This window comes from Dasypus novemcinctus, chromosome 9 (genome assembly GCF_030445035.2).
Source record: "Dasypus novemcinctus isolate mDasNov1 chromosome 9, mDasNov1.1.hap2, whole genome shotgun sequence".
Taxonomy (NCBI): Eukaryota; Metazoa; Chordata; class Mammalia; order Cingulata; family Dasypodidae; genus Dasypus; species Dasypus novemcinctus.
In genome coordinates, this window is record NC_080681.1 from 31907707 (window position 1) to 31932855 (window position 25149).

Consider the following 25149-nt stretch of genomic DNA (forward strand, 5'->3'; position numbering starts at 1 on the left):
AGTGCTGATGCGTGCAAGGAGCGTCATGCCACTCAGGGGTGTCCCCTATGTCGGACAGCCCCATGCACAAGGAATGAACCCTGCAAGGAGAGCTGCCCCACGCGAAAAAAGTGCAGCCTGCCCAGGAGTGGTGCTGCACACATGGAGAGCTGATGCAGCAAGATGACACAACAAAAAGAGACACAGATTCCCGGTGCTGCTGATAAGAATGCAAGCGGACACAGAAGAACGCACAGCGAATGGAGACAGAGAGCAGACAAACAGCGGTAGGGGGGGACAGGGAGGGAGAGAAATAAATAAAAAATAAATCTTAAAGAAAAATAAAGCAAAACCTAGCAGCAATCCTTCCTGCCATGGCTGTCCAAGATACCATGCTGAGAAACGTCCCCCAGTTCTTCCTCCAGCAGGACACTGTTTCCCGCTGGTGAGCTGTGAGCTCCATGTGGATGTGGCTCATCTTTATGACCATCCTTGTGACCAGGAGGCCTGGAAGAGGAAGCCAGCACTCGGAGTGGAAAGCCCCCACACATACACATACAAACACACTCATAGGACGAAAGATTCATTAATTAGAGTACATTAAATGAAAATGTCCCATTAAAAACTCACTATAAAAAATAGAGGAGCAGATGTAGCTCAGGTGGTTGAGTGTCTGCTTCCCATGTACAAGGTCCCGGGTTCAATCCCTGGTAATGCCAAAAAAAAAAAAAGAAAAGAAAAAATAGGTCACAGACAAGAAGTTATTTTCAATGCACATAGCCAACCTATTAGTATACAGGTATAAAGAAGAAGTTCTATAATTTCATAAGATAAGACAGATAAACCAAAAGAAATATTTAGCAAAGAATATGAATGGGCACTTCATAAAGAGGAACTTCAAATAGTCACTAAACATAAGAAAGGATGCTCAACCTCACTAGCGATCAAGGAAATTCAAGTCCAAATAACAATGGGATACTATTTCCATACCTATCCAGTTGGCAAAAATGTAAAAGTGAAACAATATCAAATCTGGCAAGGTCATGGGGCAATGGGAACTCGGTGCTAGTGTACCTGATGAGGGTCCCCAAGCCACCCTCCATTTTCAGAGATTCCCCAGAAAGACTCATGGGACTCAGCACATAGTTGTACTCTCTGCTAAGATTTATTACAGCAAAGCAGTAAAGACACATTGCCATGTCATAAAGGAAAAAGTCACAGGTGGACTCTGGAGCAATCTATGTGCACACTCTTTTGTGCTCTCTCCCTCGCATGAGGGGTGACACAGAGTGCACTCATCCCCCAGCAACAAAATGCAACAACGTGTGCTAAGCTTCACCCTAGGGAAGCCCATTAAAGACTCAGAGCCCAAGGTTTTTATTAGGGGCCAGTCACATAGGCACCCTCTGCCTAGCACATTCCAAAATGCCAGACTCCCAGAAGCATGTGCCCATCGTAGTCTGCATTATTTGCACAGTCTAGGCATAGTAAACCACCCTTAGGTTAAGGAATGCTGAGAACACTCTGGAAATCCAAGGTCCCAGACTCCAGCCAAAGTACTACCTTGAAGCAAGCCCTTGTAAAGACAGCAGCCTCAGACCTGCTGCATTAACCCATTTCTGCAGAATGCACTGGATATGCCCAGAGTGGAGGGCAGTTTGACAACATCGAATAAAGTTGAAGAGGTTCATGTCCATTGTTGCAAACAAGTCTCCTCATAGGTATACTCCTTCTTAGAGAAACTGTACATATGGTAGACATAGTTAGATATGTTTCAAAGAGCAAAATATTAATCAACAGGAGAATGCATAAATTCTTCAGATTGAAGGAAAAGGACACTAAACAGTGGATCGAAGTAGCATAAAGGAATAAAGACCTCAAGTAAAGGTAACCATATGGGTAATTATAAATGCCAGTACTATTGTATTTTTTGACAGGTAACTCCACTTTTTGTCTCTTACAGTTGCTAAAATGTAAAGCAGAGAAAGTAATAATAAATCTATGGTTTTGACATACAATATAAAAAGATAATTTATAAAGTATACAAAGAAGGTGGGAGAATGGAGAGGTATAGGAACAGTATATGTGTATGCTATTGACATTAAATTGGTATCAAAACAAAAATGTGATATATTTAGAATGTTAAAATTTAACCCCATTATAACCACAAAGAAAATATATGAAAATAGCAAAAGGACAAAAGAAAGTCCTGCATTGTCAGTAGTTATGTAAATAAATTAAACTATCTGGTCAAAAGACAGAGATTGACAGAATGGATAAAAAATCATTATCCAATTACATGCTGTTTGCAAGAGAATCACCTTAAATTCAAAGACATAAGTAGATTGAAAGTGAAAGGATGGGGGGAAAAATACCATGCAAGTAGTAACCACAAGAGAGCTGATAAAGCTATACTAACAAGAGATAAAATAGACTTTAAGTCAAAGAGTCCTTTGAGGGACAAAGAAGATCATTTTATATTGATAAAGGGGTCAGTTTAGCAAGAAGATATAACAATTATAAATATATATGCACATAATAGCAAAGCCTCAAAATATATTGATATACTTGAAGGGAGAAATAGATGGTTCTACAGTAATAGTAGGAGAGGTCAATACACTACTTTCAATAATAGAAGATCAAGAAGGAAATACAGAACACTTCATTCAACAGCAGCAGAATACACATTCTTTTCTTGTGCACATGGATTATTCTCCAGGATAGATATAAAGTCACATCACAAAAGAAATGTCAATAAATTCAAATTTTTGAAATCATACAATATAGCTTCTTAGAACACAATAGAATGAAACTAGAAATCAATAATAGAAGAAGTGTGAAATTCACAAATATATAGAAATTAAACACACTCAAACAATCAGAAGGAAACATTGGAAATATTAAGGTAATATAAAATGAAAACCACAGTGTTTTAGTTTGCTAAAGGCTGCCAAGGCAATATACCAGAATGGGTTGGCTTTCACAATGCGGATTTATTAACTTTAAAGCTTACGGTTGTGAGGCTATGAAAATGTCCAAATCAAAGCTTCATCAGGAGATGCTTTCTCCCCACAGACAGGCTGTAGGAGATTCTGGACTTCTCTGTCACATACGGAGGCACATGGTGGCATCTGCTGGTCTCTGTCTTCTCCTCTGGCTGCATTGCTTTCCACTTCTGACTGCTCCATCGGTGGCTTTCTCTCTCAGCTTCTGTGGGTTCCTCTCTGAGCTCGAGGATCCTTTCTCCCTCTCTGAAAACCCACAACAAAGCTCCTATAACTAATGAATGAATTCATTAAAGTTGTGGGGTACAAGATCAACACCTAAAGATGGGATTAGATTAGTGGTTATGTGGGGCTGGGGATGGATAGAGGGATTGAGAAGTGACTGCTAAGGGGTGTGGAGTTTTTCTTTTTGAAATAATGAAATTGTTCTAAATTTTTTTCTGATGATGAATGCATAACACTGTGATTATATTAAAAGCCACTGATTATATACTTTGGATAGATTGTATGGTATGTGAATATATCTCAATAAAACTGCTTTTTTAAAAAAAGATCAACACCAAAAATCAGCAGTGTTTCTATACACTAATAATGAACATGCTGAAGAAGAAAACATTATAAAAAAATTCATTTACAATAGCAACTGAAATAATTTAATATCTAGAAATAAATCTTACCAATGATGTAAAGGACTTGTACACAGGAAACTATAAAACATTGCTAAATGAAATCAAAGAAGACCTAAATAAATTGAAGAGCATTCCAGGTTCATGGATTGGAAGACTAAATATTGTTAAGATGTCAATTCTACATGTGATGGTTAAGTTCATGTGTCAACTTGGCCGGTTATGGTGTCTAGTTGTTTGGTCAAGCAAGCCCTGGCCTGATTGTTATTGTGAAGACATTGCCTGAACTTAAATCATTGGTAAGTTGATCGCACCTATGGCTGATGACATCTACATTAGCAGTGAGAGAAGTCTCATCCAATCAGTTAAAGGCTTTTAAGGAGAAGTGATGATTTCATCACTCAGAGAAGAGAATATCCATCTCTACTTTAGCCAGCCAGCTTCTCCTGGGGAATTCATTAAACCTCCATCGGAGTTCCCAGCCAGTAGCCTGTCCTATGGAATTTGGACTTGCCCATCCCCAGAATTGCAAGATGAATGTGGTTAAAAGAGGGAAATTTTAGGTTGTATATATGGTAAAATCTGTAAGCCTATACAACACAAGCAGTGAACCCTAAAGTTAACCGGGCACTATAGTTAACAGAACAATTATAACATGGTCTTTCATCAGTTGCAGCAAATGTACCACTAATGCCAGGTGTTAAAGTAGGGTGAGTGGGATGGCATATGGCAACATATGGTAATTTATGCACACTTTTTCTGTAAATCTACAACTTCTCTAATTAAAAAAAAGAAGATAAACAGAGAGAGAGAGAGAGAGAGCTTTCAAAACAAAATGGTTAACAAACCTATCTAATGGCAGATTGATAGATACAGCAAGTCCTTCCCTGGCCACTATATATCTTAATTTCAGTTGTCCTACCCTCATGCTCACATCATACTTCTCTGGGTTCTGTTTTTTTTTTCATCATTATATCCCTGTAAGTCATGATGATGTAACATACTATATATTTTTACTTACTTTATCTTGTTCAGTGTCTCTCTGCCCCTATACAAATATAAATGCATGAGGGCAGGAATTCTTGTCTATTTTGTTTTCTGTGGTATCCCCAATGCCTAAGAGTCCCAGTCCATAATAGGTACTCAATAGTACTTGCTGAATTCATGAATGAGTGAAGTATGATGCCATTGTTATAAAGTTTAAAACACACAAAAAGTAATAAAGCTTATTTATAGGTAAATGTAAATGCATTTTTAAAAATAATTTTAAAATACTTGACGTGCCTAGGAAATATAAACGCCAAATTCAGGAAATGAATTTCCTGAAATGAATCTCCACTTTCAGGTGGAGAGGAAGGGGGAATGAGACAGGGAGAGAGACAAGAGAGGCTTCAACTGTATCTGTAATATTTTAATTTCTTAAAAATATATGAAGCCAACATGTAAAGAATTGACAAAATTAGGAGGTGGGTAAATAGATATTTACAATCTTCTTCTCTATATTTCCTGTATGCTTGATGTAGTTTATTTAGGAAAATATCCTGTCTAAGGCTAATCTCTTACACCACCAACCAGCGCCTCTTGCCACCATCACTGCCAGTCAGAGGCTGCCTCCCAGTCCTCTAGCCCACAGGAGGGTGTGGGCAGCCCTTCTGAATGGCAACTGACTCCCCTTGGCTCATCCTCCATAGAAGGTAAGATCCCTGATAGTGAATTTTCACAGCATCCCTCACATGGTCTTTCATGGTGCCTCAGTACAAAGTGAATTTTCAGTAAATATTGAATTGAGAGAAATCAAAATGCTAATTTTGAAAGGGCAGTCAGGATCAGCTACATACTGGCAAGGCACAGTGCAAAAAAAAAGTACAGGGCTCTTGTTTAAAAAAGTATTAAAAATTTCAAGGTACCTCATGTTTTTTTAACCTCTTATGTTTTGGGTTTTTTTTGTTTTTTGTTTTTTAAAGATTTATTTTATTTTTTATTTCTCTTCTCCATCGCCGCCCCCCCCCCCCCCAGTTGTCTGCTCTCTTGTGTCCATTTGCTGTGGGTTCTTCTGTGTCCATTTGCATTCTTGGCAGCACCGGGATTCTGTGTCCCTTTTTGTTGCGCCATCTTGCTACATCAGCTCTCTGTGTGTGCAGTGCTACTCATGGTGCACACACGGGGGGCAGCTCTCCTTGTGGGGCGCACTCCTTGCACATGGGGGACATCTCTGCGTAGTACATCACTCCTTGCACGTGGGGGACACCCCTGCGTGGCAGGGCACTCCTTGCACACATCAGCACTGCACATGGGCCAGCTCACCACAAGGGCCAGGAGGCCCCGGGTTTGAACCCTGGACCTCCTATATGGTAGGCAAATGCTCTTATCAGTTGAGCCACATCCACTTCCCTTATGTTTTTTTTTTAATGTAACATTCTATGTGATCTATTAACTTTAATAAAAATTAAAAAACAAAACAAAACTTCAGGGTGGCAACAGCAGAGCATTACATCCAGCACAGGGCCCTTCTGAGCGTGTGCCCTGTGTGACTGCCCACCCACGAAGACAGCCCAGACTTTGAGCACAGAACTCATAAAGGATCTGAATGATTTAAAAGGAAAGCATGCCAGGAGATTGCTAGCCATGAACCCAAATCGATTCTCCTCTCCTTCCACAGTAACAGAGTAATGACTGGGTATGTAGCTGCACAGCTAGGGACGGCCTTTCTCAAGCCACGCAGTCAGGTGTGGCCTTGTCACTAAGTTCTCTTGGCAGAACAGAAGTGAAGGGGACGACATGCTCCTTGCTCACTTCCCCACACTGACATCTGAAACTTGGATTTGTGGTGACCCAACTTCAGCCATAAAAACAAACCTTGGGGACCCAGCAGTTAGCAGAGCCACAGCCAGCAGGACTCTGGGGCCCTGAGTGTGTGCATGGAGCAGGGCTGGCCAGTCATGCTGCCCGCTCCCCTCAGACCATTAGTGGGCCCAGATTAGTGCAGGTCTCTGGTTACAGCAGCTTAGTTTGGTTGGTTTAAGTGATGAGATAGAAACATCTTTTTTCTTAATCTACTCAATAGCCAAAAATAGGACTTTCCAGACTAAACCAATGCTTTTATTTTTAAAACTTTGCTTTTATTTTTTATTATTTTATTTTTATTATTTTTTTCTAGGAAGTACCAGGGATTGAACCCAGTCAACCAGTGAGCTACAGTCTCTCCCTTTAGCTTTATTTATTTATTTTTTTTTTATTTTATTTTTTATTTTTTAATTTTTTTTTAATTGACTTTGTAATAATATTACATTAAAAATATATATGTGAGGTCCCATTCAACCCCACCCCCCCACCCCCCCTCTCCCCCCCCCCCAACAACACTCGTTCCCATCATCCTGACACATCCATTGGATTTGGTAAGTACATCTTTGGGCACCTCTGCACCTCATATACATTGGTTCACATCATGGCCCATACTCTCCTCTATTCCATCATGTAGGCCCTGTGAGGATTTACAATGTCCGGTGATTACCTCTGAAGCACCATCCAGGGCAGCTCCATGTCCCGAAGACGCCTCCACCTCTCATCTCTTCCTGCCTTTCCCCATACCCTTTGTCCATTATGTCCACTTTTCCCAATCCAATGCCACCTCTTCTATGTGGACACTGGTTTGGTTGTGTCCATTGCACCTTTATGTCAAGAGGAGGCTCAGATTCCACCTGGATGCTGGATGCAATCCTCCCATTTTCAGTTGTAATCACTCTAGGCTCCATGGTGTGGTGGTTGTCCTTCTTCACCTCCATCTTAGCTGAGTGTGGTAAGTCCAATAAATCAGATTGTAGGTGCTGGAGTCTGTTGAGGCTCAGGATCTTAGCTTTATTTTTAAGAAGTTTTAGGTGACAGAAAAGTTACATCAAAAGTAGAAGGGAGTCCCATAGACCCTACCCTGCCCTCTCTCATGTTTTCGCCTTTTCACAACCTCTTACACGATAATGGTACATTTGCTACAGTTGATGAGCAGATATTGCAGCATGGCTACTAGCCGTGGTCAGTGGTTTCCCTTCCGAAGCCATTGCTTTTCGAGGCCCCCAGGTCCCTGTGCACCTGCACCAGTGGGATCTGGAGCAGCCCCACGGAAGCAGCCCGTTTCAGAGGAGACAGCTGCACTTCCCTTCACCCAGGGGGAAAGCACAGCCACAAGCTCCCTCTGGGGGAGCGCAAGCAGCTGCTTAGGAAGTTAAAGCCCTCGACAGGGCAAGCCTGGAACCCCAGCCCAGAAGTGCGTGTGTCCTCAGGAGTAACAGAACCCTGCTTGCATGGCTGGGTGGGGACGCGGCGAGCCCAGCCGTCAGACTCCTCCATGACCGTCAGGACTCTCTCCTCCAAACGCAGGAGCCAAAGCACCTGACGACCGGCGGGGCTGTGTCAGATCAGAGGACGAGACTATTTACAAAGCAGGACTGAAAGCCACAGAGCGGGGGTTCTCAATCTTCTTTGTTCCACAGACCCCTTTGCCAGTCAGGTGCAAATCAGGACCCCTCACTAAGTCCACACTATACTGTGTATTATATAATAAATATAGCACACCCACACCAACACGCGCCCACAAGAATAATAATTTTTAAATTTTCATTTCAAGCTTGTAGACCCCTTGCTAAGAACCCCTGCCATAGAATCATTTAGTTCTTCAAGCAGCAGATGAGGCACGTTAGGGGATCAAAGATCAGATGTTATATAACACAGCACATGACCCACAGCAGGAAAACACACACACGCACAGAGGCCTTGGCTTTCATAACCACGTTTTACTTGGATTTGCTCGTACATTTTTAAAATAGCTCCAATTAATGAATGTCCATATGTGATATTCCTATTTCCATGCTCAGACAGAAGGAAAATAGGGGATCTGACCCTGGGCCCTGCAAAACCAGAGGAAGACAGAAAGGAAATTGGATGCCAAAGATGCAGCTGTGCAGCTGAGAAGATATTTTCAGTGATATTTAGCATTTTCAACAATATTTAGCATGGCCCCCAGAAACAATCTGGACTATTCTTCAGAGCCAGTTAAAAAGGGGGAGGATTTAAGGAGCTTGCCCAAGGGCAGACAGAGACTGCATGTCCTAGCCAGGATCAGCTCAAGTCTTGACGGTCACAGTCCTGCCTTTAGCCCCACATTCACACCTCTCTCCCTTTAATTACAAAGAGCAAAAGGGAAGCAGAGAGATATCAAGCAAAGGCCAAAACTGCACGTATATACTTGTCAGACTCTCTTTGCAAAAGCATGGTATTTCTACAATTACAGCCAAAGTAGTGGAAGAAAGGAACGGGGGACACCGCAGTGCTTCTCGTGGAAATGGCAGGACTGGGACAGCGGGGCAGGATGGAGAAGGAGGGTAGAGCTGGCAGGCCCTAAAACTGCTTGTGCAGATACTGCGGGGGCGGGGGGGAACGTTCACTGCCTGGCGGCAGGCACGCAGGTCATGTGGACACACCCTAAAGACCTGTGCGCACACGCCGAGAGCGTGCACTCATGACTGGCGGGGGGAGTCCGAGGGACAATTTGCCTTCGCAATGCCTCCAAAATGAGAAATCTGATGAACAAACATTGCTTCATTCAACCTTTTGATGAGGTGAAAAGAACGGCAGCCATATGCCAAGCTGGAAATAACAAGACAAAAGAGGGGAGCAGATGGAGCTCAAGTGGTTGAACACCTGCTTCCCATGTATGAGGTCCCAGGTTCAATCCCCCATACTGCCTAAAAACAAACAAATGAAAAAGCCTACTCTTGTTGGGGAGCAGATGTAGCTACTTCCCATATACGAGGTCCTGGGTTCAATCCCCAGTTCCTCCTAAAAAAATTATGAGACAAAAGGATTTAAGAAAGCTGAAGCAACCTGAGTAGTGAGATATTTGGAATAAACACTCTGGTGCTGACACTCCCTGGGGCTCTGGGAACACAGGCTCAGTTACTGCAGGGAGGCTCGGCCTCGGCTGCTTGTTAGGCTCAAGCTGAAAGATGTGCATAAGTAAAGCAGGGGGAAGCGGATTTGGCTCAATGGATAGAGCATCTTCCTACCACATGGGAGGTCCAGGGTTCAAACCCAGGGCCTCCTGACCCATGTGATGAGCCGACCCATGCACAGTGCTGATGCACTCAAGGAGTGCCATGCCACGAAGGGGTGTTCCCTACATAGGGGAGCCCCACACGCAAGGAGTGCACCCTGTAAGGACAGCCGCCCAGCGTGAGAAAGTGCAGCCCACCAAGGAGTGGCACCACACACACAGAGAGCTGATGCAGCAAGATGATGTAACAAAAAGAGACACAGATTCCTGGTGACACGAATACAAGGGACACAAAAGAACACAGAGCAAAAGACATAGAGAGCAGACAACTGGGGGGGGTGGGGGGAGGGAAGAGGAGAGAAATAAATAATAAATCTTTGGGGAAAAAAAACAAATAAAGCAGAAGGTCAGTGAACCTGCATCTTCTATCAGAGACACCTGCAAAGAGGAAAAAGGTTTGGCAGTTGTAATAAAGTTTCAAACATGCAGACTCACAGGCCCACCATTTTGTGATCTAACTTCATTAAGGAAGGGCAAGAGATGATGAAGGGGCCATTTATTGTGCTCAGAGCAGAGAGATGGAGACCTTTCTATTTTTTTTTAAATTTATTTCTTACCTTCCCCCCTCCCCCTCAGTTGTCTGCTCTCTGTGTCCATTCGCTGTATGTTCTTCTGTGTCTGCTTCTATTCTTGTCAGCAGCACCAGGAATCTGTGTTTCTTTTTGTTGCGTCATCTTGCTGTGTCAGCTCTCCGTGTGTGCAGCACCATTCCTGGGCAGGCGGCACTTTCTTTCACGTTGGGCGGCTCTCCTTCCGGGGCACACTCCTTGCGTGTGGGGCTCCCCTGCGCGGGGACACCCCTGCGTGACAACGGTACTCCTTGCACACATCAGCACTGTGCGTGGGCCAGCTCCACATGGGTCAGCAGGCCCTGGGTTTGAACCTTGGACCTCCCATGTGGTAGGCGGATGCCCTATCCGTTAGGCAAAATCCGCTTCCCGGGACCTTTTTAGAGATCACAAAAGCCTTGGTCACTGGCAGAGTTAGACAGCAGAAGCTGGTAAGAGTTTTCTATGCCCTTGGGGGTCCCTGACCACCGTGCCCAGATGCCCACCCTCCCCAAGGTGTCATGTTGCCATGAGCACACTCACCCGGGGCCCCCAACTGTCCTGCAGTGTGTCAGCCTGAGAAAAGGCCTTCAGTGTAAAACCTCATCGTGCACACCTGCCAAGCTGGCCCAAGAGCTCCCGGAGAGCTGTGCAAGCCCAGCCTTTCTAAGCCTTTCACCATTCTTGGCTCCTTTTTTGTCTGGCTCCTCACCCTGGATGATGATTGGGTTGTTCCCGGCCCCCACCCACTGCTGCCTTCAGGAGTTGGTGTGGGAACCTGATGCTGGGAGCGCTCACCCTGGCACATCTCTGATGCTGACTCGGACCTCTGACTCCTTCCTCCTTGGTCTCGCGGTAGGATACCTCCTATCTTAGTTTAAGCTCCTGGACGCTCCCGCTCCCAGCTGGAGCCCACTCATCCAACACCCAAGTCAGCCACCCCGGCCCTGTGAGTGTGGTTTTGCACAATTAGTACATGGCCACACTGCAATTATATCTCTATTTGGAGTTCGTTGATGTTGTACCCCTACTTTAATTTCTAGTACTGTGTACATGGTAATCTCATAGTGTGGGTTTATTTCTTCTTAATTAATCTGCTCAGTATCCTTAAGAAACCAGAGTTTAAAAATAACTGAAAATGTTCTCAAATTGATTGTGGTGATGAATGCACAACTCTGATTATACTGAGAGCCACGGATTATACAATTTGGATGGAATGTATGGTGTGTGAGTAAAACTGCTTAAAAAATAATGACTACCACCACTATTCAGATATTGTTAACTCAGCCCAAGTTAACTCAAGGCTCTGGTGTCTCTAACTTCAGAACTTGATTCATTCCCAACTATTTCTGAGCATCTACTAAAGGCCAAGATTCCAATACGTACTGAAAAACCAAGGACTATACATGATCCCTGTGATGGTTAAATTCATGTGTCAACTTGGCCAAATATGGTGTCCAGTTGTTTGGCCAAGCAAGCCCTGGCCTGATTGTTACTGTGAGGCTATTTCATGAATTTAAATCATCAGTCAGTTGATTGCATCTATGGCCAATGACATCTATGATCAATTAAAAGATTGCCTTCAGCAGTGAGAGTAGTCTCTTCCAACCAGTTGAAGGTTTTAAAAAGGAGATGTGATGATTTCGGCAGTTAAAAGGCAGAACTTCCATTTCCACTTCAGCCAACCAGCTTCTCCTAGGGAATTCATCAAAACCTTCCTTGGAGTTTCCAGCTTTTGGCCTTCTCTACAGAATTTGGACTTGCCTATTCCACACAATCCTGTGAGCCAATTCCCATAATAAATATCATTTTATTTATCTATTTCTATATCTGTCTATTATCTCTATCTATCTCCTGTCAGTTCTGTTTCTCTAATACAAACCCATTCTTGTGGCACTCACAGTCCAATGGAGAGAAAGATAAATACGTAGAGATGATGGCTGAGCTGACTGTTAAGAAGAGTAAAAGAGCAGGGGGAGAAAGGAAAGGAAGAATGGTAGGGAGGGTGTTCTTAGTGGGAGTAGCATGAGGTGAGAGTGAGAACCTGGCAAGCTCTGTGAGGCTTTGGGCTAGGTAGGACCCTGGGTAGGTACTACCAGGGAAGAAGAGAAGATGGAGCTCAGCAGAGCCACATCCTGTTGTGCCTGGTCCTCCACTGAGCAGTTTGGACTTTATCCTCTAGGGTCCTTTGGTTCCCAAAAATTCGGTGTACATAAGAATCACTGTGGTGCTTGTTTCAACTCTAGGTTCCTGAATCCTGTAGGCAGATATTCAAATAAGTCAGGAAGGTTGTTTTAGTTCTGGGCTGCTCAAGCAAATACCATGAAATGCGTCAGATTAAACAATGGGAATTTCTTTGCTCATGGTTTTTAGGCTGAAAGACCATCCAAATTAAAGCTTCATCAAGGGGATGCTTTCTCCCCCAAAGCCTGTGGCATTCTGGGGCTGGCTGCCAGCAAGCCTTGGCCCTTAGCTTGCCACATGGTAAGGCACAGGCAGTATCTCCTGGCTTCTCCCTTCTCTCCGGGTTCCATTGATGTCCCACTTCTGGCTGCACCCTCTGTGGCTTCCTCTCTCTGTCTAAATTTCAATTTAGTCTTTATAGCAGACTCCAGTAATAGAATTAAGACCCATCCTGACTGGGTTGGGCCACACCTTCTTAACTGAAGTTAACCTTATCCGAAGGTCCAACTTACAATGGGTTCACATCCACAGGAGTGCATCGGGTTTAAGAACATGCTTTTCTGGAGTACATACAAACCCCACAGAGGTGAACCCCGTCATTTGCATTTTAATAACCACCCCCTTCCCCGGGTGATTTTGAGGCAGAGGATAGTTGGACGACACTTTTCCAAACAAAGGTGTGGGAGCCATACTGCCATAGAGGGGTGGCAGGATCAGCTCTGTTTTAGAAAAATTGTTCTGGCAGAAAACCAGCTCACTCAGCAATGCCCCTAATCCTTTGATAATCCTCCAGTAACCTTCTGTTGCCCAGGGCCCTCAAAGCTCAGAAACACTCTGAAAAGTGCAAGTCACCTGGGAAGAAAGGTCATTGGAAGTTCATGCCTGAAAGCTCCTGGGCTGTGCCATTTTGGGCCCACAAACCCAGGGCAAGGATGCTGGTTGTGAAGGCCTTGGGTCCCCAAGTCCACCGATAGGCTTCCAGATTCTGGAGCCTCTGCAGACTGGAGCCTCGAACAGATCGTGGGTCTAGTCTTGTTGGGAGCACAGGAGCTCCTGGCAGGACAGAAGCTATGCTCATTTGATTAACTAAGGCCTAAGGGGAATTTGGGTGCTGGCCATTATTCACCCCCCCAAAATGCCAATTGTATTATCTCAGAGTGCTGAGCCTACCCTGGATTAATATAGAATAGTTCCCTGCAGACAACGGTGGTAAATACATTGATAAATATTCCGTGGAGGCAACAACAATGACATTCCAACCAAAAGTCTACCCATGCATTCTCTAGTCCATTGAGCTGGATTTCTGCAGAAATTGTCTCCTAGGAACCTGGTGATTCTGAGCATGGTAAGAAACCCAGCCGACGACATTGTTGGCAGCACGAAGGCCAGATGATGTTCATCCTAGCTCTCACCCACATCCACCCCAGGTTCCAGGCCCTTCTGAACCTTCAAGACCTAGCACCTGTCCCATCCCCTCCCCATGCCTCTTACACAGCAAAAGTCTCATCTCTCCCAAAGTTAGACAATGCTACAGAAAGGCGCTTATTTTCTCCATATTTTACGCTCTCAGAGGGCTCTTTTATCTGACCCATTGCCCCAAGCAGCTCCTTGGATAAGCAAGTCTAAAATGAGTCAGAAGCTTCTGTATGGGTGGGCTGGCACTCAACTTCAGCTCCCCAGCCAACTCAGCTCTGTAGCAGCCCAGACACCAGGGTCAATACTGGGACCATTTGTTTTCTGAGACTCCCACATCATTTTTGCCTAATAGGAGTTTCCCTTTGCCGGCTGAATCCTGATTGGCACTTGGTGGAATTAAGCCTCATTGACAGTCTAGCTGGCTACCATTGAGGATCTGGAGGAGAAAATGGAAAACTAATCATAAAGAAATAATGCGATTTTAATCAGCTATAGGAGACCTAAATCAAGTATTTGGCTTTTCTGTGTTACTTTGTCAGTTTCTAGGCCAAAAATGTCCATAAACATTTAAATATCATTATTTTTTGCAAATGAGCCAATGACATTTGTGAGTGTGTAGTATAAGATACCTACAATATTTAAGAAACATCAACCTGATACCATTGTTGGAAGGATAAGGTTCAACATAGGTATCAAAAGTGTAATAACAAATGCCTTTGAGAGAGTTGATCATTTGGAACCAAATTTCAATACCATGATAAAAATTTGAAGAAATGGCTATCAAGGATAAAATTCTACTCTAAAAAACTAAAGTAATAAAATAATTACACTTCATTAACACATGGAGTTGAGTGATTTGCCTTAGTGAAACTTAGCCAAGAATCCTTTAGTGTTAGTGCAGAGGCCAAGAGGCTGGTGGCCCAGGATAATTCAATGGCCATTTTCTTTCCGCTCTCTGTGATGCCTTAGGAACAGGGGTTTGGAACTGGCCCAAAAGGTGGATACTGTCACCATCCATTCTGATCTGGGGCAAAGATACCTGAACTCTCAGGAGAACTTTAAGATCAGGGAATGATTTTAATTAAAATAAAACTTTTAAGTAGTCTTCAAATGATATGCTTATGTCATTTTTTTTAAAAGATTTATTTATTTATTTCTCTCCCCTTCTCCCCTCCCCCCCCCAACCCCGGTTGTCTGTTCTCTGTATCTACTTGCTGTGTCTTCTTCTTTTTCCGCCTCTGTTGTTGTCAGCAGCACAGGAATCTGCCTTTCTTTTTGTTGCATCATCTTGTTGTGTCAGCTCTCCGTGTGTGCAGCGTCATTCTTGGGCAGGCTGCACTTTCTTTCGCACTGGGCGGCTCTCCTTAAGGGGTGCACCCCTTGCGCGTGGGGCTCCCCTACGCGGGGGACACCCCTGCGTGGCGGGGCACTCCTTGCGCGCATCAACACTGCGCATGGGCCAGTTCCACGTGGGTCAAGGAGGCCCGGGGTTTGAACCGCGGACCTCCCATGTGGTAGACGGACGCCCTAACCACTGGGCCAAGTCCGCCACCCCCTTATGTCATTTTATAGCTATTTTGTACAAAAAAAAAAGTGAGGACATATAGGTTGGACACTTTTAGAGGAGATTGGGTGCATTCAGGGTGGTATGGACATAGACTGGACACTTTTACATAGTTAAATTCATTTCATGCCATTTAATTCTAGACCTTATTAACCCAGCTTTAATTAAGAGAAAAGTGGGGCTCAGAGTGGTTCAAGATTATATAGCTGGCAAGTGTCAGAGTTGAGATCCACCCAGATCGCCTGTCCCCGATCCCATATTCTTCCCAACAACTTTCTTTCCATCACACCTACTATAATTGGGTTTGCTACCTTGTCCAGAAAACACAGCTATTTCTTAATCCTACAGTCAAGAATTTCCACCTGGTATAAACAAAACTCCAAAAAACACCTTTACTTATGGGCCATGTGTGGCCTCCAGGTCTATAATCTCTGATAGTTCAGTTAAACCTGTCATCAAGGCCAGAAATAAAGCTCTGGGGGCCCCACTGCTGAGCCTCCACCCTTCCCAAAATGCCCTCAGCTCAGGGACCCCAGTCAGGAAAACAGGATGAGATCTCCGATGCCAAATAGTAAAAGTGAATTTCAGGAGATCAATATTGACACACACACACACAGCTGGGCTACCCATCTTAAAATCTTCCCAGAGGGCTTTATATGCACCTGGCTGGTTCCTCTCAGAGATTGTATTTCAGAAGGGTTGGGCCGAGTCCTTCCCATTCTTAAAATGTCATCTCAGTGTATAAATTCTGACTGTCCCAAGCTGTAATAATTATGGGCTGAAGGCAGTGACTTTAGAATCCACCCTTGGCAAACAGAGAAGGCTTAACAGACATAATAGGAGTGGGAGGTGCACTAGCATTCATCAGAAGCTTTCCAAATAATCCTGTGAAGCAGTTTTTTGTACCCCCACTTTTAGATGAGGCCCCCCAAGCTCTGGGAGGTTGAGCGATCTGGCAGGCTCACACCACTAATAAGAGGTAGAGCTGGGATTTGAGCTCAGTTCTGTCTCTCTTCATACCCACATGTTATCTCCTTTTACTGCATTTAGTAGAACTTACTCCTCCTCACATTATGACAAAGGCGTTATCCCCTCTGCTTTATAGTTGCTGAGGTTCAAAAAAATGCAGCTCTGAACACAACCTTCTGAATGAAGCCTGCACTAAATCACCAAGGAAGGGAGGGGCTCTAAAAGTAAAGTCTGAGGGTCATTCTCGGCAGAAAACAGATTGGCCTGAGTGGGCCAAGAGCACAATCCTCTGAGTTTTCACCAACAAGCTTCCCCACACAGAGGGGAGGCAAGACCCTGGCGCAGCAGGAACCACCTCTTCTAAGCCCAACTGTATGGGAAAGTTTAAAGACATTCTGTTTACCACACAACATGCACAAAAGCAAATTCCAGATGGATTTTCAAGAGGTTAACTTAAATTTAAAATAATTACATTTCCAGAAGAGAATACTTTTGTAATCTTTGGGGTGGAGGAGACCTTTCCAAACAGACGGGACACAAAGCATAGAGGTCGTAAAGAAAAAAATTAGACAAATTTGACTGACTAAAATTTTGAAACTTTTTAACAACAAAAGATACCACTAACGAAGTTAGAGACAAACTGATAAAAATAATTTTCAATATTGATAAATAAAAGGTTAATAGTCTGAATCTATAAAGAGCTTCTAAAAAGTAATATAGTCTCTTCAAAAGACAAAGGATAGGTGAGAAAAAGACTTAATTTGTGAGGGTGGACAGAGACACAGTAAAGGGAAAATCATGATGAAAGAAAGAAGACATTCCCATTTAGGAAAACAAAGAGCTACACAAGATACGGGATTCGCTTTCAAGGATTGAGTCCTTCTCTGTGGCTTGTGACTGGGGTGACAACATGAGCCCACGATGGGGACATCTAGGGCACGTCTGTGACCCGTGGCAGGGAATAAACAACAGAGCAGCAGGATGCACGGGAACATCCCTGGCAGTGTCTGGAACAGAAGCATGTCAAGGGCAAAATCTAGTTTAGTGGCCAGAGTGTCAAGGTTAATTATTATTCCTGGCATAAAAGTCCTGAACTTGTTCTGCCTCCAGGGCTCTTAAAAACACACATACATACACACCTTTTTGTGGGCAATTACCAGAGGGTTCAAAGGGCTTCTCTCTCACACACGCTCAGGTTACAAGTGAGAAATAGAACCGTGATCTCATGCCCCGCTCCTCTCAGGGAAATTGCCCAAGATTTATCAAGACTTACAGTGGGAAGCGGCTGTGGCTCAAGCAATTGAGCTCCCGTTTACCGTGTGGAGGACCCAGGTTTGATCCCTGGGACGTCCTGGTTTAAAAAAAAGAGGCATCCCAGCCCCCACGCAAAAATAAGAAAAGACTTATAAGGACTGGTAAGCATATCTGCCTCTGTGCTCCAGAGACACTAAACTAGATGTGGGCCCCTCGCTCGGGACACTCTGAGCCCTCACCCTTTCCTTCACTCATGCTCTTCCCAGCTAAGCTAAGCTATTGCCCCCCGTGGAGACGTTCATCACGCTCCACAGTGGTTGCCTGACGACACGTCCGCCCCCACCAGACTGTTAACTTTTTGCTGGCAAAGGCTGTCACGTTGCTCACCGGAGCCTCCAGTCACAGGCACACGGCAGTAGCTGGATACCTACTTGCTGAATGAGTAAGCTGCAGGCCTGGACTTAGCCTTCTCCACCCTCCTCGTGCCAGGCCTGGAGCCTGTGCGAGCCGTGCTCTCACTTGCTAAGTGTAGCAAGTGAGAGCCCCATGCTGTTCCTGGGGGAAGGATGGTGGCAAGACTCCAACAAAGAGCCACATGTACTGCCTCTTCCTGGAAGAGAAACGGCAACACAAAGAGAGTTAGGTGCCAGCAGAGGTGACTGGGACTGCAGACCTCAAATGCAAAGTTCTCGGGAAACCTCTGGTGGGTTCACCAGGAACAAAGAGGAGTTACCAAGGCCCGGCAGGGTGGAGGAAAGAACACCAGGGGACTGAGTTCCAGTTCTGACTCCCTCCAGAACGGGCATGACTTGGGGCAAGTCCCTGCACCCCATCAGCTGAAAGTCCCCAAGGTCTGCAGGGCAAAGGGCTGGATAAGATGCCGGCTAAAATTTGGGGAGCGGAGGTTGGAGAGAGGTGAGTGGCACACAGGCTGGGCGCTACCTAACCTTGACCTCAGCCCTGGAAGCCACCCAGCCCAAATCCTCCCACCTAAAACAAACTCTCCTTGCATGTTCCCATTCGCATTCTCATACATTCCCATTCTGGGTCACAGGGCAAAACTCTCAGGCAGGCCCCTGCAGTAGGTGCTTTTCACAAACAAGCCAACCTAGACTGGAGAGGTCCCGTCCACACTCCATTTCTCACAGTTCAGGCCTTGCCTCTACCAGGACCCACGCGAGCCCGCCCCTCACTGCTGCACCGAGGCTAGAGCCGCCAGCCTCCCGCCTGAGGCTTCTACTCTGGAGGCAAATCCACACCCCCTTTCTAATGTGTTTCTAAGTTATAAGGAAAATGGGAGCATGCTTATTCCTTCTGACTCCACTGAGCTAGGGGAAAAGGGAGGGAGCTTTTTTTTTTTTTTTATCTATCCCTCCATTCTACCGAATGCACAGGCTTTGGCGATAGCCAGACCTGGGTTCGAGTCGTAACGCTGCCACTTTCTAATTAACTGACAAATACCAACCTCTGCAGCTCAAGTCCAGATCTGCAGAGTAGGGATCATCAAGCCTACTTTGAGGGGTTGTTGTGAGGACTGAATGAAATAAACCCTGTCAAGGACACAGCACAGGCCTGCCCCGCTCAGCAGGCAGCGTCTAGCAAATGTTAGCAACTGCTAACAGCCTGGAAGGGTCTGGCATGGAGCAATGGGACTAACGCTTTAAAGAGAAAAAATTCCCCATGGACCATTATCTTTAGGCTTATATCAAGACCAAATCCTGATCCCACAGCCCAGAATTCAGGCCTTTTCATGCCATCCCACCCTCTACCCGCCAGGTCCTGATACTTTTGATTAAATAACTGAGAACTCAGGATTGTCAAAATAAAAATCCTCGTGCAAAGAATGGCCTGCCCCAGACCACAGTGGCAGACACAAAGCCCGAGGATTTCTCCCACTCGGCTCTGCCGTTTCTTTCTACCCCGGCAACCCAAACTCCAGTTCCTGGCTTTGAGCCTGCGGTGCCTCTGCTGCGTTTTTGCTTACTCATAGTACAGCCTGCTGAAGAGTTAACTTTTAATCTCATGAAAAATTCCTGCAGCCTGCTTTGGGAGGATGAGAAGGTGGCAGAGGAGGGGGGTAGAGACCAGGAATTTGGGAGCGCCCTTGGCGACGTGTGATCACGGAGTGTCGGATTCCCAGATCCCCCTGCCAGCACCAGGCCAACAGCCCTTTTTGTTCTGCTTGGGTTAGCTTCAGTTCCTTGCATTTAAATAAAACCAGAGGATCACAATGAACCACATTAGAGAGAATAAAAACAAATGCTCTCAATGTAAGTTAGGGTCTGCAACCAAAACCCTCCCTGACTTGGTTAATAAGTAAGCCAGGGATGAAGCTGTTCTAGCATATTCTATGCCGTAGTGCAGAAGGGATCCTCCCGGTTATCAAGGGTATCATAAGCACTAGGTTAGTAACTTCAGTCCCTGTCCAAAGTCCCTGTGTCCTGCCTGCTGTATGTGGTAGGTGACAAGGCCACCTCCAACCCCTAAGCCCCTGGAAAGACTGCGCCAGGCCAGGGAGGACCCGAGGCCAGGGCAAAGGGAGGCTTCCAGGGCGCTGCTCCTTGGGCCTGGCTTACGAGCGCTTGGCACATGTTCCTCAGTTAATCCTCTTAAAATCCCCACATGACAGGAGCAGTTATTAGTGCCCCCTTCTACGTAAGGAAACCGGAGGCTGGGAGAGTTTAAGTAACAAGCCCAGGACATTGCCAGAGGCAAGTCTTAATCCCCAAATCTGTCAGAGGGCGCCCTATAAATACTGCCTTTAACATCTCACTTCAAATCACAAATGCGGCAGATTAGTGAGGACTGGAATTGCTTGGAGAGGCTCAAGGGAAGAGGGGGAAGGATTGGGAGGGGCTGGGGAAGGGAGAACAGGGGGAGGCAAGGAGCTCACGTGCAGGAGGGAGCTGGGCTTGGACACGGGCGAGTCCACACACAGATTTCATTGCAGCAGAATTTTCTGACAACCTGAATGTAACGTATCTAACCTGTAAATTAAAGCCTACCTGTCAACACGTGAACGTGTGCTGTTAAAAACACTGGTTCAACTGAGGGGCTCTTGTGACGCCCCGTCCATGAACGCTCGGGACGAAAGGGCTCCAGGGCGGGCAGGGACGTGTCCTCCCACGCCGCGCCCCGTAGCCAGCATCCGCTGACCGTCTGCCCCCTCTGCGGGACCAAAGCGTGGCCAGCTGGGTTGTCTCAGGAGAGCTCCTGCTACACAAGCTCTTTAGACTCCACATCTTTTGAAAAGAAAATGGCTCTATCTTTGGGAGTTCCGCAGTTCAGGTGGTCCATAAGTTTAATTCCTTCGCTCTTCTGTCCTTAAGGGAAAACTTTTGTTTTTGTCTTTTAATAGGCATCTTCTACAAATTAAATGCATCCTATTTCCCCGCCCATCGAGGCCATCTGGCTGACTAGTTTGACATTCGGAACACAAACGCCTTCCAGATTGCCCTGACACAATCACGGAGGGCGGTGGCCGTGCCCTGGGAGATGGGCCACGCTGCGGTCAGCTCCCCGCTCCAGCCCGCATGCATCTCTGGCGGCTCCCCAGGCCCTTGGCCTGGGCCCCTGATTCTCCTGACCGCCCCCCCCCCCAGCTCTCTGCGACCCCACCATCATGCGGGAAGTTCATGGGCGCGAGGGTCATGCCTCACCCCCTCCTCCACTGAGGATACATTTAGTGCCTTCTAAGTGCCAAGGAAATTGCTAGACTGCCCTGGGGCTGGAATGATGGCATACTTAACAGTATAGACTGGTGCTAGACGACCCGGCTTAGAATCTCAGCTCTGTCACTTGTTCTCCGTGTGACCTTGGGCAAGTCCCTTAGCCTCTGAGTGCCTTAGTTTCCCCATCTGCATAATGGGGATGATACGGTACCCACCTACCTCACAGCAATGAGATGATTAAGTGAGTTCGTGGATGGAAAGTGTGTCTACGGTTAGTACCCGGTAAACCCTATATGGAAGTTAGCATCACACACTGTAGAAATACTGAAACAGACAGGACAAGAAAGTGTAAGTGTGCTCTACAGCAAAGGGAAGTACAAGTACAAGAGGGTCCTGTCTCAGTTTGCCAAAGGTCTGCCAATGCAAAGTCCCAGAAATAGGTTGCCTTTTATAATGGGGGTTTTACTTATGGTAAAAACTTATAGTTCCAAGGCCAAGAAATGTCCAGATCAAGGCATCAGCAGAGATGCCTCCTCAGGGAGCTGCCGCGCGGCAAAGCAGGGTGGCCGCCGATCTCTGCCTCCCCTCCAGAACCTACCGGCTCCCAGAGCTCAGCTGTGGGCAACCAGACACAGGGCTTGTCTCTTTCTGGTCCTCCTCTCTCAGTCTCTAGGGGCTTCTTGGCCTTTCTGCAGCTGTAGGCAAACCTGGAGTCCTCTCTCACATGGCAGGATCAATGTAATATGGCAGCTTCCTTTTCCTCTGTGCATCTGTCTCTCTGTGTCTCTATTTACATTAGACCCAGCAAGGGGATGAGACTCAACCTGAGTCATGCCTCACTGATGTAGGATAAGCAAAAGGGTCTCACACCCACAGGAATGGATTAGTTAAACAGCATAATTGGGAAATGGATGTGGCTCAAGCAGTTGGGCACTTGCCTACCACACAGGAGGTCCCAGGTTTGGTTCCTGGTGCCTCCTAAAGAAGACAAGCAAGACAGCAAGCTGACAAGACAGGCTGGGGCAGTGAGCTGATGCAACGAGATGATGCAACAAGATGACGCAACAGACACAACGAGGAAACACAATGAGAGACAACGAGCAGGGAGAGGAGGTGGCTCAAGCAATTAGGCACCTCCCTTTCACATGGGATGGTCCTGGGTTCGGTTCCTGGTACCTCCTAAAAAGAAGACGAGCACACAATGAACAGACACAGAGAGCAGACAACAAACATAAACAATGGGAGGGGGGAGAAATAAATATATTTTTTAAAAAAACATAATCTTTGTCTTTTGGGGATTCATAAAGAAACTTTAAACTGGCACAGATGCATAACCCAGACTTAGGAGGGCTTTTTCCCAAAGAACCTGTCCCACTAAATATGGACTTAAAGAGTCAGTTAACCATAGGGAGGGCAGGTGGGAATAAGGAAAAGAGGTTTCCAGATCAATGGAACAGCATGTACAAAGACATGGAGGCAAAAGTACATGCTTTCTTTGGCTAGTTTGCTTCATTTAAAAAATAAAACAAACAGTAAATCAGTCAATAACTAGGAGTTAGTACAGAATTTATAATGTACTGTCTACCCACTAAACTGTTAATGTACAAACTGCAAAGAATTCAGATTAAGATCACAGAGAATGAGTCTGAACTGAATTCATCTTTGAAAGTTATACCGACAAGGTCAAAAACGCTCACAAGCTCTCTTTTTGTTTTCAGTAGGAAACAAACACTTAAGACCCTCATAATTTTAAGTTAATGTAATTGTTCCTTAGAAGATTTCTGATCTGTAAACTCCCCACAAGAAGACACAGTGTAGCCTTTGATTTTTACTCCCCACTGTGACCTCTAGCACAGCACTGAAAAATGCTTATTAAATGGTGAATGTATAAAATGAATCCTGCAAATATCCAATGCTTCTCTTCCCACTCAGCTCACAAGCGGCAAGTTTGAGCCTGCCTCTGATTTCTTAGGGCACCAAGCTAATCTCCAAAATGACATCATTGCAGAAGTGTGTTTTTAATCAGCTAGCAAATCTCAACATGAACGAGAACAAAGCTTGGAAAGACAGAAATATACAAACAAGCCAGGATGTTGCACAAAAAGTGAGTTTGGAGAACCAACAGGACAAATGGTTAGATTTTGATTTTAAGAAGATTAAAGGGGGAAATCTTTCCAGCTAGTAATAATCCTTTACAGAAGACCAGCAAAGACTTTTGCTTATGAACAAGTGAGGAACACTGGTTCCTGATACAACAGAAAGAGGAAAAGCATTTTATAGCTAGTCCAGGGATTTTAAAACAGGTTTTGGCTGAGGAAGTCTTTGTTCAAATGAAATATTACCAAGATGTATAAACAGTAAAACATACCAAGTCAGGGCTGATGTAGTTGAAGTCAGGGTACAGGCCCAGTCCAGCTGCTTGCCCCCTACATGCTGGGTTGAATAACGTCCCCCGAAATGCATGTCCACGTGGCACCTCAGAATGTGGCCGTATTTGGAAAGAGGGTCTCTGCAGATGTAACCATTAAGATGAGGCCATACTGGGTTCGGGTGGGCTCTAATCCAGTCAGTCGTGTCCTCCTAAGAACAGAAAACAGATATGCAGACAGACACTCAGGGAGAAGGCCCTGTGAAGGCAGAGGCAGAGATTAGAGTGCAGCTGTCACAGCCGAGGAACGCCGAGGACTGCTGGCCACCACCAGAAGCCGGAAGAGAGGCATGGAAGATTCCCCCTCTCAGCCTCCAGGAGGAACCAACCCTGCTGACAACTTGGTTTCAGACCTCTTGCCTCCAGAGCTGTGAGAGAATAAATTTCTGCTGTTTTAAGCATCCGGTTTGTGGTACTTTGTTACCCAGCCCAGGGAAATGAATATACCCCCGAACCCCTAAACATGCCAAAACCACTAACAAACCCCTTCCCCGTCTTAAAGGTGGAAAACTTGAGGCTGAAAAAAAAATACATGACTTGCCCAAGGTCACACAGCTCATTGGTAACAGATCCAGAATGAGTTCCTAGGCCTACTAACTCCAAATTCACTGCCCATCCACCATGCCATGCAGATTGCAGGAAAAATGCTCTTGCTGATATGGGCCTGGTGGCTGACAGAAAGTGCATGGTGTACCAAAGGAGGAGGATTGCCTTGTCAAAGACGGGCGCTAGGGCAGGGCAGAGTCACATAGAGGCAAAGAGAGGTTTGGGAGCTCCAAGATGCCGAGTTAAATGAGAAGACAGTATATTCCATCTTTCCACTGAGTCACCAGGCTGAGAGTATTTATTTGCATGTTCAAATCAAAAGACAATTACTGACCATCTGCTATTACGCAGGGTGCTGAGTATAGCACCACAAGAGGGATTGTGGGGAGATGGTAGAGTGGGGAGCTCCGAGACTCAGTCCTTGCACCAAAATAACTATTAGACAGTCAGAAACTGCTATTTTGAAACTCCAGAGACCAGAAGAACACTGTATGGGAGGGAAAGGCTGACAAATTGGTACAGAACAGTAAATTGCTCTCTCCATGCAGCAACTACCAGCACACCACCACCCCCCATCCACCACTCTTGCAGCCGGCTGCCCTGGGGTCCAGCACCTGGCTAGCTCACTGATGACAGAAAGAGACATAAAAGCCCTCTTCCCCAAGAACAGGGAGGGCACAGCTGATAACTGATCATGGCTTGTTTTTCTTTTCTTTTCTGAGGGACGGGGGATTTAACCCAGGACCTTGTACATGCGAAGCAGATGCTCAACCACTGAGCTACACCCATTCTGCTGATCATGGCTTTTGGTTAGCAAATTTGGATTACTGGGGGTCTAGCTCTGAGGGCAGCCATT

General features: G+C 45.6%; 1 long non-coding RNA gene across 1 annotated transcript; it reads right to left on the reverse strand.

Moving 5' to 3' along the window:
* Positions 1 to 1124: 1124 nt before the first annotated feature.
* On the reverse strand, positions 1125 to 23899 carry LOC131279709 (uncharacterized). Its single transcript, XR_011649631.1, has 2 exons — positions 23688 to 23899; positions 1125 to 3230 (listed from the first exon to the last, which is right to left on the reverse strand). It is a non-coding gene; the product is annotated as an uncharacterized lncRNA (long non-coding RNA).
* Between the last annotated feature and the right edge of the window lie 1250 nt (positions 23900 to 25149).